The sequence below is a fragment of the Pinus tabuliformis genome, chromosome 2_2 (assembly GCF_031772625.1).
Source record: "Pinus tabuliformis cultivar Carrire ecotype Pingquan chromosome 2_2, CPIR1, whole genome shotgun sequence".
In the NCBI taxonomy this organism is placed as follows: domain Eukaryota; kingdom Viridiplantae; phylum Streptophyta; class Pinopsida; order Pinales; family Pinaceae; genus Pinus; species Pinus tabuliformis.
Window position 1 is genome coordinate 62,513,767 of NC_142300.1, and position 18,467 is coordinate 62,532,233.

The window sequence follows — 18,467 nt, forward strand, 5'->3', positions numbered from 1 at the left end:
AAATGACTAAATCACACACTCTTAAAGCTAGGCAACTTTATCAGTCAAGGGTTCGACAGCAATAGCCCATCCCTTTGGAAACTGATGGAAAGAAAATTATAGCATGGACCACGGGTCTGGGAGTGAGGCAGTAAATGCCGAGGCTCACTACAGCCACAGATTGTCTCTCACACCAAAATAAAAAATGCGAGTAAATGAAACAACAGGTAAAAATGGAACGGCAAATAAGAAATCGAACAGCAAATCTGGAATGGAACAACAATGCTAAAATGGAACAGCAATTCTGAAATGGAACAGCAATCGAATAACTAAACCTCGTGTGCAGTAATCAAGCTTTATCCTATCAACTCAAATGCACTCATTGTAATCAAACATCAATCTTTCATTCTCCAAGCAAATCAAGAAGCACGCGCTAATGGAACAGCACTAATTACTAAGAAGTTATGGAACAACATTTGGAAATCATACACACACAACACACTTGAAAAGTAATCTGATTTAACACCAATCGTCATCAACAGGAATTACAACTGTGTTTCAAAATGGAACAACATTACTCCCGAATCATAAAGAACACATCTTTCAGATAAATTCCACAACACGAATATACAGCATAAAAGCTCCGTAACAAAATAATAACAATGTTCAATTAAGTCTAATAATATTCAATCAACTCTAAAGGTATTGGTGAAATAATGCAGAGTCAATATAATAGTTATTGTCTGTAAAAACCTTAATGAACGAATCTTAACAGAGCATATGATGTAACTTATAAAGCATATCAGATTACCAACTAATAACGATAAGCAAACCACGCAGAAATCAAATCGTAGTGATACAGAAGCAAGTGTCCTCTGGGGCCGGGTCCTTAGCCTCAAGGGTGCACCGCTTTAAGTTAATCCAGACGCAGAGATAAGATAATCACCAAGTTTATATTAATGCATAAAATAGAAAGTACAATGAGCCAAGTTCAACGAGACTCGATGATCAAAGTTCAATCTTTAACAGAAAGTTACATAAAAGCATAATCCCCCAAAGCTAACAGTGTCGTCCCTTTATATAAGGGTGACGACGGAGATGAATAAGCAATAATATAAATAAAGCAGTGATCCCTTAGGATCGAATATCCTGAGGGATTCGTCGAACTGTTAATCCTTAATCACTTCTTTTCTCCTCCGCCGAGCTGGTGCCTTCTCCTCCTTTTCTGGACCGGTTTGCTTCAACCTGCTTAGCCTCGTTTGCACTCGGTCCTTCGCCAAAGGGGCAGCAGTTACCCTGTTATTGTATTTTTCTTTGGAATAGCAGCTCCTCGTTTTTACCCTTTCCTACACAGGAGAATGACAAGTATCAGCGGTTAACTCTTGCATACTAATTCCACATGTTTTGTTATAATTCTTTATTGTTTTCCACATTCATGATGTAAAAAGATTCACAAGTCCCACTGAAAATCCATTGAAATGATCATCAAAAACATACATTTTTAGTACTCCACACACCCCCTACTTACCCTGTTTCATGCCCTCATGAAAACTTTTTAGTTGACATGCAAAGCAGTGAGAGAATAGGCTGGAGAAGGAATCTCATGCGGAGGCCTACAGCCATGGTGAGTGACTAGGTAGTCAAAGAACTGCCCTGTTTGACCCTCATGCATCTCATATAGGGCTTGATATCCGGGTGCAGGGTGCCAGATAATTGGACTGCGAAATCTATATCCTAACCAGGATGGCCCTGCCCTCAAAATGCTTTCGCCATAGAGGTTCAAACGATTGGTAGCTAATTGAAAATTCTCATACTTAAATGGCTCCCTGAGCTGGATGTTTGGATTAGAGATTCGGTACCAAAATTTGGCTGCATCAATGGCGAGGTCTTTGATAGAAAGAAAATATTCTATACTTTGTCGAATGAGTGCCTCGTGCATAGGTCCTAACGTTTTGATGACACCTGGAGTTCTCATGAGGTTTCTATGTGCTTTCCACAACCGTACTGGGTCCCTAGGCTCAGCCCTTACCCACAAGTCTAGGCCATTTTCCTGCCTCTGGAAAGTGTTATAGGCTTTGAGCCATTTAATCTGATTAACCCCGAATGAGATGAATGCTTGCAATTGGATGTCTCCAACAAAAGGGCCAGGATTCAATTCAGTCTCCTGATCTAGCACGAGGTTATGCAAACAGAATTCACATAGCAATCTATGGACCTTCACCCCATAATGTTTACAACAATCTATAAAGTCATTGACAGTGTTAATTTGTATCGGGAGCGCTTGCTCTAACAGCTTTTATTTTTAATTGTAATTATCGTTCCAGTAAAAACAGAGCATAGTTTTTGGCAGGGACCCTAACTGCTAAAACATCATTGTATAAAGAACACAAGGTATCCATCTGCTTGATAACAATTTCTAGCCTACGAGTTACCTTTGCAACTTTCTCTTGTTCTTTTCGCTACCCTTCAAAGGCCTGGCTTTCGGATTGATTGACGTTCCTTAGTTGCTATTGTAGTTCTTCATACTTCTCGCGAGGGACTGTTTGCTCTCTAAGTCTTTCTGCTTCTTGCTGTGCCTGTTTCAAACCCTTGCGCAAGGTCACTGTCTTTGGATCTCTTCTCCATGCATCAATGGAGGCCGGGAGTTTTACCTGAACTTTCTTATTGCGTTGTTTTGAGTTCAGAACCCTTATCACCCCTAAGGGTGGTGCCTCCGTTTGAATTTTCTTGTTGTCTATTTCTTTTCTAACACGAATATCAGCTTGTTGCTGTTCCTTTTCAAATGGAACAGCAGTCTGTCCCTCAGCATCATTTGGAACAGCAGCTGGATCTTCAGCAAGGTTTTGATCAGCAGGACGATTTTTGGTCCTCCGCCTTTTTATCTTGCGGATTTTTACTGCAGTGGTCATCTTTTTTTTCCCTGAGGTCTTCCTTACCCTCTGCCTTGCTTTCAGGATCCTGATCTGCTGGTGGAGCTGGGCTATTATGCTCAATAATATCCATTGTTCCTTTCGTAATTCCCTAATTTCCAGAGTTTTATTAGAAGGAACAGCAGGCTTTCTGCTGCGTTCTGGGCCATGACTAGTCCCTGGATCTTTCTCCTGGGGTGCTTCTTCACTGTTTTGTGCTAGCTGTTCTAGGGTAGGAACCTTAACTGGTTCCGTGACTTCTTTTTCTATCCCTACTTCCTCCGGAATTTCCTCTGGTGCCTTGGGAACAGATTGTTCTCATTTAGTGTCTCCTATCTCCTTTTCATCATGAACAGGCAGATTTCCTTCTTCTGCTTCTTCTGTATGTGGTTTTTCAGATGTATCTTCTTCCTAGGGTTTGTCATGGAGGTATGATGGAGTGGAAGGTTGGCCATACTCACCCATATTGGCCAAGATTGCGGCCAATTCATCTTCTCCCACTGGGTCCTGTGGTGGGCTACCTACCTGCTGTCCCATTTCCTCCTCCTACTTGGATTGTCTAGCTTCTGCCTCAGAATGCTCAGCTCCTATTTCAAGATGCTCAGCTTCTGTTTCAGGATGCTCAGCTTCTGTTTCCGAATGCTCAGCTTCTTCCTCATTTTCCTCTTCGGATTGCTCAGCCTCCTCGGCCTCTCCTTCCTTTTCTCCTTCAGCATGTTCTTCTTCTACTTCTGGCCGTGAGGGTTGCTCGTCCTCAATTACCACTGGCTGGCTGGTGCTTTCCTGGAGCTTTTCCAGCCTTCCTCTTATCCGGGCTAACTGGACTGATTTTCAGTGTTTCTCTGGCTGTTCCGGTGTATCAGTGTCATGCTTACGCTTTTCTGATTCCTGGCGTGTTTCTGGTCGTTCAGATGTGCTCGCAACATGTTTTTGTTTTCCTAATTCTCTGCGTTTTTCCAGACGTTCTGGTGTGCTTGTAGTATGTTTACGTTTTGGGGATGGTGTTGTCACCCTCCCCTCAATTATTGCAATTAGCTCTTCCCAGCTGCTTTGCTACTGGGTGAGGCTATGACTAACTATTAATCAAATTAATCCATGGTGGCTGACAACTGACTCTACATGCTGTGCCTTTTTTAGGCTTCGTGCGACGTCATGAAGTAATGAATTCAAAAGTGCAGGAAGATTTACAGAGAATTTCTGCTTTAGAACAGCTAAGAGTTTAAGATGTCGTGGCCTTACCACATCTTTTCTCCCCTCGCTGTGACGTAGCTTTGCACTGTTCTTGCTAATTCTGCCCAGGGTTCTCCTAGCGTTGCTGGCAGGACTCCCTTCCCCTTAATCGTCAATCTCTGGCCTTTGTCCTGGAAAATTTCCATTATCTTCTATAATCTTTCCTTCTATAGTGTCCATACAGGTCCGGTGGCTGGTAGTCCTGAGACTTCTGTGATTATATCGTCGGTGACCGCTATCCACTTCCCCCTCACTGTGGAGTGATCCTCCTGCAGGTTCTGCAGAAATTCCATCGCCACTGTTTCATTAGACTCCTGCAGGCGACTGAGATAAGTCAGCCACCCTGCTCTTTCCAGGATCTCCCGAGCAGCAGCGGAGACTGTCAACTCTTGTGGTTCGCTTAGAATTGCCCTGCCTCCCATGGTTTCGCTGTGGATTATCAATGGAACAGCAACTGCTTGTGCTGTTTGGAACACAGAGAGGGTAATAATCGTAGGATTTAGAAAAAACACAGAGTATGCAACAGAAATGACTTATGAACAGCAACTTGTGTAGAAAATAGAAATATCATGCCATTAAGTCGTGCCATTCCCTGGTACATTATCTTTCCAGAATAGTGAGCTGACACATAACCCAAGGAATAATGAGGTTAAACTCCCCCCCCCACAATGCGATAGGTTGTCCCAGCCATCAAAGAAAGGAGCAGCACCCGATTTGTAACCAAGTCATAAAGGAATAGTGTATGAAAATATGCCATGTTTAGAAAAACAACAGATTACCGAAATCGAGGCATGAATTTGGATCGCGTATTACGTAAGAGGCTGTTGTGATATGATGCGAGGCCAGAGGATAGGACGTCTGTCGTACTTGCCAAATCTCAAGTGGTCATTGTCACCTCCTTTGCCATGATTGGTGGTAATAAATGTTCATGCAATATATAGGTCGGGAAATAATGTATGATTAGTGCCTAGGATATAAGAAACAAAGGAGTATTAGTATCCTACCTATTGGTGTAATCAATGTGACTTTAATACCATTAACAGTGCTCTGCTGCCGACAGGTGTCCATAACCTTGGTAGAGTTGTTTATTTCACCCCTGGAACCATGATCCTTTATGTGCATATTAAGGAATGTAATGTCAAAGTGTAGGCCATTATGCTGGCTTGGTAACCAGTTAGCCATAATGCCATTCATGAGGAGGGGGCGAAGAGTGGGCAGGCCGGCTCGTGATGAGACCTCCTGTTCCAAGGTTTTTTTATTTGATATACCTTTTGGACCATATCCCTGGTGTGGTGGCCATAGTGGGAATGCCACTTCACTTCCATCCTCATGATCATGGTAGGCTGGCTCTTGATGAGACCCCCTATCCTGCATTTGACAACTTATAATTCATTTTTTTTTTTTACTTTCTCTTTTTTTTTTTTCATAAAGCACTTTTCCTTATATATACAAAAAGGGTGGTTCAACACTCCTTAAGAGTAGGAATGGTGGAAGATGTCTTATCATCTCAATAGGAGGATATAAACCTGTTGCTCTTATTCCTAAACAAAAATCAAAGAGGATTAAAAAGAATGGCATGATAAAGATAACCAATCAGGGCAAAATTAGTAAGACAATGACAACACAAGATAAGTATGTCCTTCCTTCTGTCCTCTTACCAATACAGAGCCTTATAAAGATAGCGATTTATAATTTTCTGATTTCAGTATGTTGTGATTTTGTATTCATTGCATAAGTGCATAGCTGTCTCTAAAAGACTTTGAAAGAACAGGAGCAAGAAGCATCCTCAAATTTAGATCAGCAAAAGGGATAAGCTGTTTCACAAGGAGAGAAAAAGTATGCTAGAAGTCTTCCTTTTTGAGAGAAGAACAACAAAGGAGCATAGGTCTCAAAAGTGCAAATGTCGTTTCTTTTGAAAAAGGAACAGCAGAACACACCAGTGCCGTTCCTTTTGAAAAAGGAACAGCAGAAAATAAAATAAAAAAATGCTACCTTTCTTGAAAAAAAAGGACAGCAACACACTCAAAATGACGTTTCTTTTGAAAAAGGAATAGCAAAAATCAAAAATATGTTGCGCCTTTGAAAAAGGGATAGCAAACACACCGCAGTGCTGTTCTTTTTGAAAAAGGAATAGCAAAAATCAAAATGTTGTTCCTTTTAAAAAAGAACAGCAAAACAAGCAAACGTCTTTCCTTTGAAAAAGGAACAGCAAAAAAAAATCAAGAGTGTTGTTCCTTTTGAAAAGGAACATCAAGAAAATCAAGAGTGTTGTTCCTTTTGAAAAGGAACAACAGAAAAATCAAGAGTGTTGTTCCTTTTGGAAAGGAACAGCAGAAAAATCAAGAGTGTTGTTCCTTTGAAAAGGAACAGCAGAAAAATCGAGAATGTTGTTGCTTTTGAAAAGGAACAGCAGAAAAATCGAAAAACCAAAACTGTTGTTTCTTTTGAAAAGGAACAGCAGAAACACGCAAATGCCATTCGTTTCCGGAATGGAAAAAATCGAAATATTTGAGCAAAAGAACACATTTAGTTCAAACATATGTACACGAACGACTTGAAGAAAATAAATTATGTACAAATTGTGAAAAGAAATGAATTTCTTAATGAATCACAGGTGAGGAAGACTTCTCTTCCTCTCCTAAAATCTCCATATCAGTGTCTCTACGTAGCTGTTGGCAGAAGGATTCCCGAGTGAGTGGTTTACGATAAAAACGAACTCGGTGACCATTTACTTTGAAGGCATATCCCGAACCGTCAATGGTGATTAAAGTGATGGTCCCATTGTCATGTACCTTCTGGATTTCGTATGGTCCCAACCAACGAGTCTAGAGTTTCCCAGGGAAGTCCTAAAACCGAGAGTCATATAACAGAGCCCAGTCTCCCTCGTGGAAGACTTTGTTTTTGATGAGCGCGTCATGCCATTTAGCTCGCTACTGTTGAATCAGTGCTATATTTTGTAGTGTAGAGAGCCTAATTTCATCCAATTCATTGATCTACTGCAGTCGATTAATTTGTGCCTCGGTCAGATCTAAGCCAACTTTCTGTGTTGTTCGTAATGTTTGGATTTAAAATTCTATAGGAAAAATGGGTTGTTTTCCAAACACTAATTGATAAGGTGAGTAACCAGTGGTGCTTCTCCATGTTGTTCTATAGGCCCAGAGTGCTTTAGGTAGTCGGGCAGCCCAATCACACCTATGTGACGCAATGGTTTTCATTAGGATTGATTCTATTACCTTATTGCTGCTTTCTACTTGTCCATTTGCCTGTGGGTGATATGGAGTAGTGATTTTATGCTGGACATGATAATTATTAAGTGTTGCAGCTAATCTATTGCCAGCAAATTGTGGTCCTCTGTCTGTAATTATTTCCCTTGGAAGGCCATAACGTACAAATAGATGGAACATAAACTATATGACAGAGTCCTCTGTGGCTCTTGGAAATGCTTCTGCTTCAGCCCATTTGGTGACATATTCTGTTGCCACCAAGATATATGTTTTCTGATTTGATGAAGGGTTGATGGGTCCAACGAAATCAAGAGCCCATCGCTCAAATGGTTCGATGACTAACTGTAGTTTCAGAGGCATCTCGTCAGCTTGACCAGGACGTCCTGCTTGCTGGCAGCTGTCACAGGCTTGGACAAATTTTTTTGCTTCTCTGAAAATCGTGGGCCAATAATATCCTGTCTATAATACTTTGTGTCCAGTTCTACGCTCAGCGAAGTGTCCCCCACATGGTCCGTCATGACGGGCTTTTAGGATGTCAATGATTTCATCTTCTCGAACACATCTCCTGATATACAAGTCTGCCCCTGTGTGAAACAAATAGCCCCTAATCCAAGAGAATCGAGTACTCTTCTGAACAATATGTTTTCGTTCATTAGGGGTTAAGTGTTTTGGTAGTTTACCTACTGCAAGGTAATTGGCGACATAAGCATACCAGGGTGTTCGAACGGCAACAGCAAACAGATGTTCGTCCGGAAATTGATCTTCAACTGCTGCTGCATCAATTGGATTTGTCATTCTTGAGAGAAAATCGGCTACAGGATTCTCTTTGCCGGGCCGGTCCTTGATTGTGATATTGAATTCCTACAATAAGATCAACCATCTAGTTATTCTGCATTTGTGACAGGCTTATTTGCTCAATATTTTATGGCAGAATGATCCGTGTACAAGATAACAGGATAGCCTGTAATATAATGTCTAAATTTATTGACAGCATGTATTACAACTAGGAATTCTTTTTCAATAACAGTGTAATTTAATTCAGCAGGGGATAAATTTTTGCTGATGTAATAGATAGCGTATGGTTTTTTATCCTCTTCCTGCCCAAGGATTGCGCCAATGGCTGTATCTGAGGCATCAGCTGATATCTAAAATGGCAAATCCCAGTTTGGTCCTCGAAGGACTGGGGCTGTGGATACGAGCTTCTTTAAATCCTTGAAATCACGTTCACATTTTTCTGTCCAAAGAAAATCAATGTTACCAGTTAGTGCATATAAAGGTGCAGCAATGTGTGAATAATGTTCTATAAATTGTCTATAATAACCAGAAAAACCAAGAAAGTTACGTACCTCTGTTTGAGTGGTAGGAGTGGGAATAAGCAAAAGTATTTGGATTTTGGCCAGGTCTACCTGAATGCCGGCTGCTGAAACATAGTGTCCTAGAATAAGTCCTTCAGTCATCATCATGTAACATTTTTCGTGGCTTAAGCAAAGCCTGGTAGCTATGCAGCGTTGTAGGACTTTTTCTAAGGTATTTAGTGCTGGATCAAAATCATCTCCATATGGTGTAAAGTCATCCATATATACTTCAAGTCCATCATTTATTAAATCTGCAAAAATGCCAAGGATAGCCCTTTGGAATGTGGCAAGAGCATTACATAGGCCAAAAGGTAGAACTCGGTAGGCAAATGTTCCCCAAGGACAAGTGAAAGTAGTTTTGTCCTGGTCTTTACGGGTAATCTGAATCTAATTGTATCCACTAAAGCCATCCAGGAAGGAAAAGAATTTCTTTCCTGCCAAAGTATCTAGCACTTGGTCTATGAATGGGAGAGGAAAGTGGTCTTTTTGTGTTGCTTTATTGAGTTCCTTGTAATCCACACAAATTCTCCATTTCCCATTCTTTTTTGGTACCACCACAAGCGGAGAGACCCATTTACTGTCAGAAATAGGATAAATAAAATTGACATCTAAAAGTTTCTAAAGTTCCGCTTTTACCACATCCTTTAGATGAGGATTAAGTCTTCTTTACGGTTGACGGACAGGTCTAGCATCTTTTTCTATATAAATGTGGTGTGTACACAATTGTGGGTCGATTCCTTTCATATCAGGGTAATCCCATGCAAATGCTTCTTTATATTTTCTTAACAGATGGATGAGCTTAGTTTCTTGTTCAGATGTGAGGTTGGCATTGATATTTAAATTTTTTCCCGGTTCAATTTCCACAATTTTACTATTTGCGACAGAAGTAACAGGTATTGTTTGATCATGTGTGTTTTTCAGAGGATCTTCTTCTAATTCATTATCAAATGCTGCTTCTATCATGTGACATTGTGTGCAGGATCCGAATTCAGTTTGACTAATGAAGTTGTTAATGGCATCATCTTCTGTTTGATCTTTAAAATCAAGTGCCTCTTGTATAGTCAATGGAGATCTAATGTTATCAGTAAGGTATGATACAGGATACTTGTTAGTTTTAATTACTGTGACACTTGGCTACGCTGGAGGGTATAGAACTAAAGTCTTGATATCAGGCCCTTTGGTTATGGTCATATTTCCTTGGCAGCAACCAATGTAAGCATCGGCAGTGGCAAGCCAGGGTCTACCTAGGATTAGTGGGTGTCCATCAAGTCGGGTTTTTGGATTAATTATCAGAAAATTGGTTGGATATTCCCAGGAATCTACAGAGACCATGACATCATGTAGAGTACCTTCTGGTCTAACCACAGATCGGTCAGCCAATTCTAACAAAGTAGAGGTGGGTTCTACAGATGTAATGCCGAGCTTTTGACAGGTAGTGGTTGTTAAAATATTGATTGCAGCTCCTAGATCAACTAAGGCATTAGACAGGGTCTGACCGTAAATTTGAACAGTTACAATTGGATTTCCTGGGTCTTCATATTTAATGGGTGTTTCTTTCCCAGATAATAAATCAGATAAAGTACCGAGTACTTGGACTCTTGGATTAGTTGTTATATTCCTCCTTGGTTTCTTTATGCACAATTCTTTAATAGTTTTTGCGTATATAGGAATATCTTGAATGGCTTGGAGGAACGGGATTTTTATATACAAATTTTGTAATTCTCCCAGAATGTCAAAGTCAAGATACTGTAAAGGTCGAGGTATGACTAATCGTTCTGGGAACGGAGGAGAGGATGTGGTTGCTTGATTATGAGTCTGCTGCTTATTTACATCCTCTTGTTGCAACTGATGTTCTCTTGATCACTGATCTTCAATATGAACTGTTTTATCTCCCTCATTTTCATTGATATGTCCAGATCGTAATTGAAGATCGTTACACTCCCGCAGGTTGGGTGCTATTTCTGGTGATTCTATGATTTGAAGAGATTGGACCGGTCTGTTATTTGGATTGGGGTTGGGTTGGGCTAGGAGTTGCAGTCTCAGATTAGACTGGGGATTTTGTTGTAAAGCTGGCAGAGTAGGTTGAGGAAGCGAAATAGTTCCTACTGGCTGTTGCATCGGTCTTTGCCAGTTTGTCTGCTAGGGTGAACTTTGTGAAGTAGGGGGAGTCCATTGCGGAGGATATGGGCTATTTTGCCAATATGGTGGAGTGTAAGGGAAATTCGGCCAACCAGATTGGCTTGGCTGATTCAGCCACGGGTTTGAAGAAGGAAATGAGGGTGGTGACCAGTTTGAAAATGGGGGTTGGGACTAATTTTGCCACATATTATATTGTTGAGCATTATATTGTGGAGGCTGAAAAGAAGAGGTTGGGTTTGGAAACATACCAGATTGTCTTGGCTGCCACTAGCGGCGCTGGTTGATCAAGTACACCGATTCTAGTTCTTCCTCTGCTTCCCTATATACTGCTTTTAATCCAGGAAGTGAGGGGCAGCTTTCCGTAAGATGATCTTTTGTACAGATGGCACATGTTTGGACTGTATCCAGTGGACACTCCTTGTGACTATGTTTTTTCCTGCATCGGGGGCATAAAATTGCCAAATTCTGTTCTGCCTCCATCTGCTTCTCTTTGGCCTGCATAATATCAAGTTTTGTAGTTAGTGTCCCTAGAATATCAGTTTTAAAATTTTCTAATAAATTTCCAATCTCCACACGTGTTACTCCTTCTATTGATATTTGGTTGTCTCTTGCAAACCGATCATATTCTACCGGTTTTACTCTTGTGCTGCCTCTCGAACTCCTGATACATAAATCAATAATGTCAGCAAAATTCCCTTGATAAATATCCCCTTTTCCCATGATGTTTATTGTTTCAATCCACTGTTCCTTCATGCCCCTTATCAATGCAGTTTTTAACACATTATCAGGTAAAGGTAGTGATGCATAAGGAGATCTTTGTAAATTGTACTGAAAACGTTCCACATATTCTTCTAATTTTTCGTTCGGTTTGGCTGTCATTTGGAATATTTCGTCTTTCAATTCTCTAGACCTACAATAATCCTGATATTTTTTTAAGAAGGATTCTTTCACTTGATCCCTATTTGTTGATGACCCCACCACCTAGTCCCATAAACCATATTAAAGCAGCCCCCTTTAATGTAGAGGGGAATAATTTCAATTTCTGGGGATCAGTGGTGTAATCATATCCCCTGCACAACACATCAAATTCGAATAAAAATGCATCCGGATCTTCTGATGTGAGACCGTGAAATGTAGGGATATGTTGAAGAGGGATAGCTTTCATGGGCGCATTTGCTGCAGAATCCACTATAGGATATTGTAATGTAGAGGTTTGAGTATTTGGCTAGTTCTAAGCCATAGGATCGAATATATGCCAATAACCTTCTGGGATATCTAGGAGGGTATTCCTAGGTTGAGAGGGAACGATTTTAGCAGGGATAGTTTTAATGGCACTTCCTTTACCTGGGATAAGGGGAATACCTAATGTCTGAGGAGATTGGACTCCTTCAACAATGATTTTCGCAGCGCTCCCCTTATCTGGGCTGTTTAATGGCTGATTTGTTCCAATGGGAGATTTTTGTTCCTCGGTTTCCCCTGTTTCTCCTTCTCCTTCACAAAAGTTGCTGAAATTCCCTTCCTGCAATAATTCTGGAGTAGAATTTTCAATTTCTTGAAAGTCCTACTCTTCAGTTTGACTATGCACCTCAGCAAAGGCTACAGATGGTGATCCTGTGGCCTGAAGGGAACTAGTAGGTTGTTTAGAAATAATTTTCCTGGGACCTACTGATGGCTGAGATTCTGTTTTCTTATAGATTTCGTCTATGAAAGTTGTTCGGCCAAGGGTCACCGGCCCCTTAGCTTTTTCGGGTTTGGATGGAAGCTTAATACTCTTTTCTGGTTTTTTCTGCTTAGTCATGCACTCAAATGAACTACTAAATTCTATTCAAACAAAGAAACAACAAATCTATTAGGAAAGCGGACAGTGGAGCAGGGCTTTTACATGCTCCGCACGCAGGTTCTTACCTTCCATTTTTAAGATCCAACTCTTCCCTAGCAGGTTCGTACACTACTCTGAAAAAGATAAATGGCTACACTCTTTCCCCGGCAACGACGCCAAAATGTAGAGCTATAAAAAGGGTCTCTTTCACCTCTAATTACCTCACATTAATATGTCAATCCAGGAGCGTTTGGTTATTTCAAAGAGTGACTCAATCTGAGGCTATTTGTCAGAGTAATGCTAGTAGTACAGCGTTCTGCAAAAATACAAGAGTGAACGGATGCTTGTCTATAACTAAGTTACTTCAAATGACTAAATCACACACTCTTAAAGCTAGGCAACTTTATCAGTCAAGGGTTCGACAGCAATAGCCCATCCCTTTCGAAACTAACGGAAAGGAAATTAGAGCATGGACCACGGGTCTGGGAGCGAGGCAATAAATTCCAAGGCTCACTACAGCCACAGATCGTCTCTCACACCAAAATAACAAATGCGAGTAAATGAAACAGCAGGTAAAATTGGAACGGCAAATAAGAAATCGAACAGCAAATCTGGAATGGAACAGCAATGCTAAAATGGAACAACAATTCTGAAATGGAACAGTGATCGAATAACTAAACCTCGTGAGCAGTAATCAAGCTTTATCCTATCAACTCAAATGCACTCAATGTAATCAAACATCAATCTTTCATTCTCCAAGCAAATCAAGCAACATGTGCTAATGCAACAACACTAATTACTAAGAAGTTATGGAACAACATTTGGAAATCATACACACACAACACACTTGAAAAGTAATCCGATTTAACACCAATCGTCATCAACATGAATTACAACTGTGTTTCAAAATGGAACAGCATTACTCCCGAATCATAAAGAACACATCTTTCAGATAAATTCCACAACACGAATATACAGCATAAAAGCTCCGTAACAAAATAATAACAATGTTCAATTAATTCTAATAATATTCAATCAACTCTGAAGGTATTGGTGATATAATGCAGAGTCAATATAACAGTTATTTTCTGTAAAAACCTTAATGAACAAATCTTAACAGAGCATATGATGTAACTTATAAAGCATATCAGATTATCAACTAATGACGATAAGCAAACCACGCAGAAATCAAATCGTAGTGATACAGAAGCAAGTTTCCTCTGGGGCCGGGCCCTTAGCCTCAAGGGTACACCGCTTTAAGTTAATCCAGACACAGAGATAAGATAATCACCAAGTTTATATTAATGCATAAAACAGAAAGTACAATGAGCCAAGTTCAACGAGACTAGATGATCAAAGTTCAATCTTTAATAGAAAGTTACATAAAAGCATAATCCCCCAAAGCTAACAGTGTCGCCCCTTTATATAAGGGTGACGGCGGAGATGTTTAAGCAATAAGATAAATAAAGCAGTGATCCCTCAGCATCGAAGATCCTGAGGGATTCACCAAACTTCTAATCCTTAATCACTTCTTTTCTCCTCCGCCGAGCTGGTGCCTTCTCCTCCTTTTCCGAACCGGTTTGCTTCAACCTGCTTAGCCTCATTTGGACTCGGTCCTTCGTCAAAGGGACAGAAGTTACCCTGTTCTTGTCTTTTTCTTTGGAAAAACAGCTCATCGTTTTTACCCTTTCCTGCATAGGAGAATGACAACTATCAGCGGTTAAGTCTTTCATACTAATTCCACATGTTTTGTTATAATTCTTTATTTTTTTCCACATTCATGATGTAAAAAGATTCACAAGTCCCCTAAAAAGCCATTGAAATGATCATCAAAAACATACCTTTTTAGTACTCCACACTACTCATCAAGGATTGTTAGTATTGTTCAAGAGTTGGTTAATGTTTCTTTGGATGATTTAGCAGATGCTGCAAAAGAAAAAAAAAGAAAAAAATAAAATAAAATAAATAAATAAAAAAATAAAATAAAATAAAATAAAAAAAATTACTAGAGAGCATTGAAAATCAAGTTGGACCAGAGGACACTAAAGGGGGGAATCTTGAAGGGGAAAATTTAGGACTTGAAAAAAAAGGACACTTGAAAATTTTGAACACATTGAAGGACCTATGGGTGAAGAGAATTTACATAATGAATGAAATTTTCTAAATAGTAACAAAAAAGTTCAGGCTCTGATTCAGAAAGGTGATGAAGAAGAGAACAATATGGCTAGAGATCAACCACAACCTTTGGCCTAGATGGCATATTCCACTATTTACATTCAAGGTATTCTTCATGACTTACCTTGTCATTACAAAAATCATCTCACAAAGTATAAGCTAAAGAAAGGGTTTTTGCAAAAAATCACATTATTAAATTGTATCTCTCACTAAGGATGATGAGCTTGCAACATGAAGACGTCATGCTCATATTGTTCCCATACACCTACGATCATGAAGACACTATATGGTATTATTATCTTCCCTTAGCATCTATTAGAACTTGGGATGAGTTCAAAAAAGCATTACTAGAAAATTTTGTGAAAGAGAAGATGTCGGTTATGTTGCTTAAAGAGTTGAGCTCACTAAAAACAGGGAAAAAAGAAAGAGTTAAATACTTAAATTAACACTTCACGACTATACTAAATAAGCTCCCTAACAATGTTTTGCCTCATGATTTCATCACCATTGATTATTACTCCTTAGTGTTGCCTCATAATAGTGGTATGTTCATCAACGCGACAATGAAGACTACATTGGTTGAGAATTTTGTTGAAGCCATCATTGTGGAAAAGGACATGATTTCCATAGGATCACATGAGGTCCAAGATTTATCAAAGACTAATGTTAAGAAATCTCAAGATTACTCTAGTAAGTTTAGAAATAAAGATATCTTTGATTTTGAAATTCTAGAACAATCTCTCAAGAAATTAATTAATGAGGTGCATGATTTGAAGAGAAAGACAAGTGAAATCTCTTATGGTAGAAAATATTTCAAGCCTTTTTTAAAGGAGAGTAACAATCATCTAGCTATATTAGCATAAAGCTCAAATGTGAATCTTAATGTTGAACAATTAGGAATGGAAAACTACTGCAGATTCCACCAAGTTTCTCAATCTAAGAAATCATGTCTGCGACGACTTCATACTATGACTGCAATGGTGAATAAAGTGATCAATGATCAAACAATTGAAGATCAATATGATGAAACAAAAGGGGAAGAATAATCCTCCCCTCTTGAGGATAATGTTGTTGTAATGGCACTTTTATCAAAGAGAGTGAGTCTTAGTCAATTGCGTGTTCGTTCTCTAACTATTTTGGTGAATAAGAGAAATACAATAACACATTCACTTAGGATATGAATCCTTCCTTTTTCGGTTAAAATAGTTGGAATCCCTTCACCTTACACTAGTAAAAAATGAGAGATTAGTGACTACGTGACTTAAAAAGTTAGTAACTAGAATTATTTCAAGTGAATTACTACTACATTTGAGCAATTTTAAGCGACCCAACTAAAAACAACTAACTTAAAGGAGTAATTGAGTATATGGATAAAATATATGACTAGATAACAAGTGACCCTTCTCAATGTGACTAACTTAAATAACTAATTTAGTCCAAGACTAAAATATATGACTAGATAATAAGTAACAAAATTAAAAATGATTAATGTAAACAACTATTATAGTCCAAGAATACAAATATGACCAACTAACGAGTACAACAAGTATATGAATTAGTCAATTTTAATTATGTCACTTGAGAAATGCAAAATTTCAATTTTGAAAAGGAAGTGTTACATTTCACTAAATTTTAACTTTGTAGATGGATTCTGAGATCCCTTTAAGGGATTAAGTAGATATAACTAATTAAACTTATATATATATATATATATATATATAGAGAGAGAGAGAGAGAGAGAGAGAGAGAGAGAGAGAGGGCATACCAAAGACATTAGAAAACCAACATAAAATAAAAAATAATAATAATAATAATAAATACGTATTTAATTAACAATTAATATAAAGATAAAAACAAAAAAATTAATAAAAGTAAAAGGAATAATAAAAAGAAACATATATATATATTCATTCTTTCTTAACATCTACAAATAAGCAACACCATAAAATATTTTATAATGAATAACAAAGCTTGAAATTAAGTCAATAATGAGGGAATATAATCAACAATAACCATACTTGTATTAGAGTAGGGTTTAAAACATTTTTTAAAATGTAAATATTAATTTTTATTAAATAAAATATATTAATTGAAAACATACATAAATGAATACATATTAGATAACTCTATATATAATAAATAAAAATATGATTATATATATATATATATATATATATATATATATATATATATATATATATATATATATAGATAGATATATATATATATATCTATATATATATATATAGATATAGATATAGATATAAAGTAAATTAATTTATTACATAGTTTTATTATTTAAGAGATATAAAAAAATGAAAGAAAAAGAGATGGAAAATGGGGGCATGATAAAAGTACTATGAAGATTGGGCATGAATCCAAATGCTACTTATCTTCCACCCATTGTCCCTATTCAGATTGTTAACATACTTCTCAAATTCGATAGCCTTCCTAAAGTTCCTATGATGGAAGTGATCAATCATTGCAATCAATTGGGACTCCTCGATACATATGTGGTGTTTATACTTTACAACATGATATGTTAAGGTAGAATAGCTAAGGGAGAAGTTTTGTTTAGGGACTAAAGATCTTGTTTTCCTTCCCTATCAATCGTAGAGCCATAAAACACATTCTTATTATGAAAAACATACTAATTGTGTCCATATTCCCATTCTAATATCTTGTTTATGGGCATTAAACATGAGAAAGACTTGTTTTAGGCCTAAGCCCATTTTTCATTCCTTAGCTAAGATAGAAGCCATAACTCCCATATATGATGTAGAAAACCTCATAATGGAACCCTTATCCTAGATGGAGGCCTAAAATCCCTCAAAGAGAATTTATATTTTTTTTTTATGGTCTTTTTAATGCAATGTAAGTCAAATAAGTTTCATTTTGGGCTTGACCATTATTTTCATCCCTTTTCCATGGCACAAGCCTAAGACCCATTTTTACTATCTAAAACATCCCCCATAAAGGCCTAAGATACCCTATAGAGGTAATGTGTGGTTCTTTTGAGAGCTACTTTAGGAATCTTGACGGCCTTTATTCCCCATTTTCACACCTCCATGCACATTCCTCCTCTGCACACTTCTTTCGCACATTACACCATTCCATGGAAACATTTGGCGAAATGTCACGTAAACTCAATCAATCACCTATCTTGGTGAATTAGTGCATAATCAAGACATCATGTGACTTCTTAATAGCATTTATTTTGAATGTGTACAAATTCATTTTCATAATGAAAAAGTGTGGACCCCATACTTCCTTAATCACGTCAGAATACCCATAACTATCAAAAGAAGTAGGAAATATGCGACTATCGCTCTTGTTTTTTATACAATATACTTAATCAAATAAAATTTAATTATTCGTTATATTTTTCGAAACTTCTAAATAAATATTTTTTTTGAACTTTTGTTTTGATTAGTGCTAAGAAGAAACTGAACATTTTGAAGATAAGAACTAACTCTCATGCACTTAGAAGTGAAATCAAGAATTGGTCTATATTCCCAAAATTCCTTGAAATGAAAGAATCTGTCAACTTTGTGATACTAAGAGGGTTGAAGGTTAAAAACAATTTCTCTTGGATTGCCTGACTCTTACTCAAATTCATTCTCATTTCCAAAACATT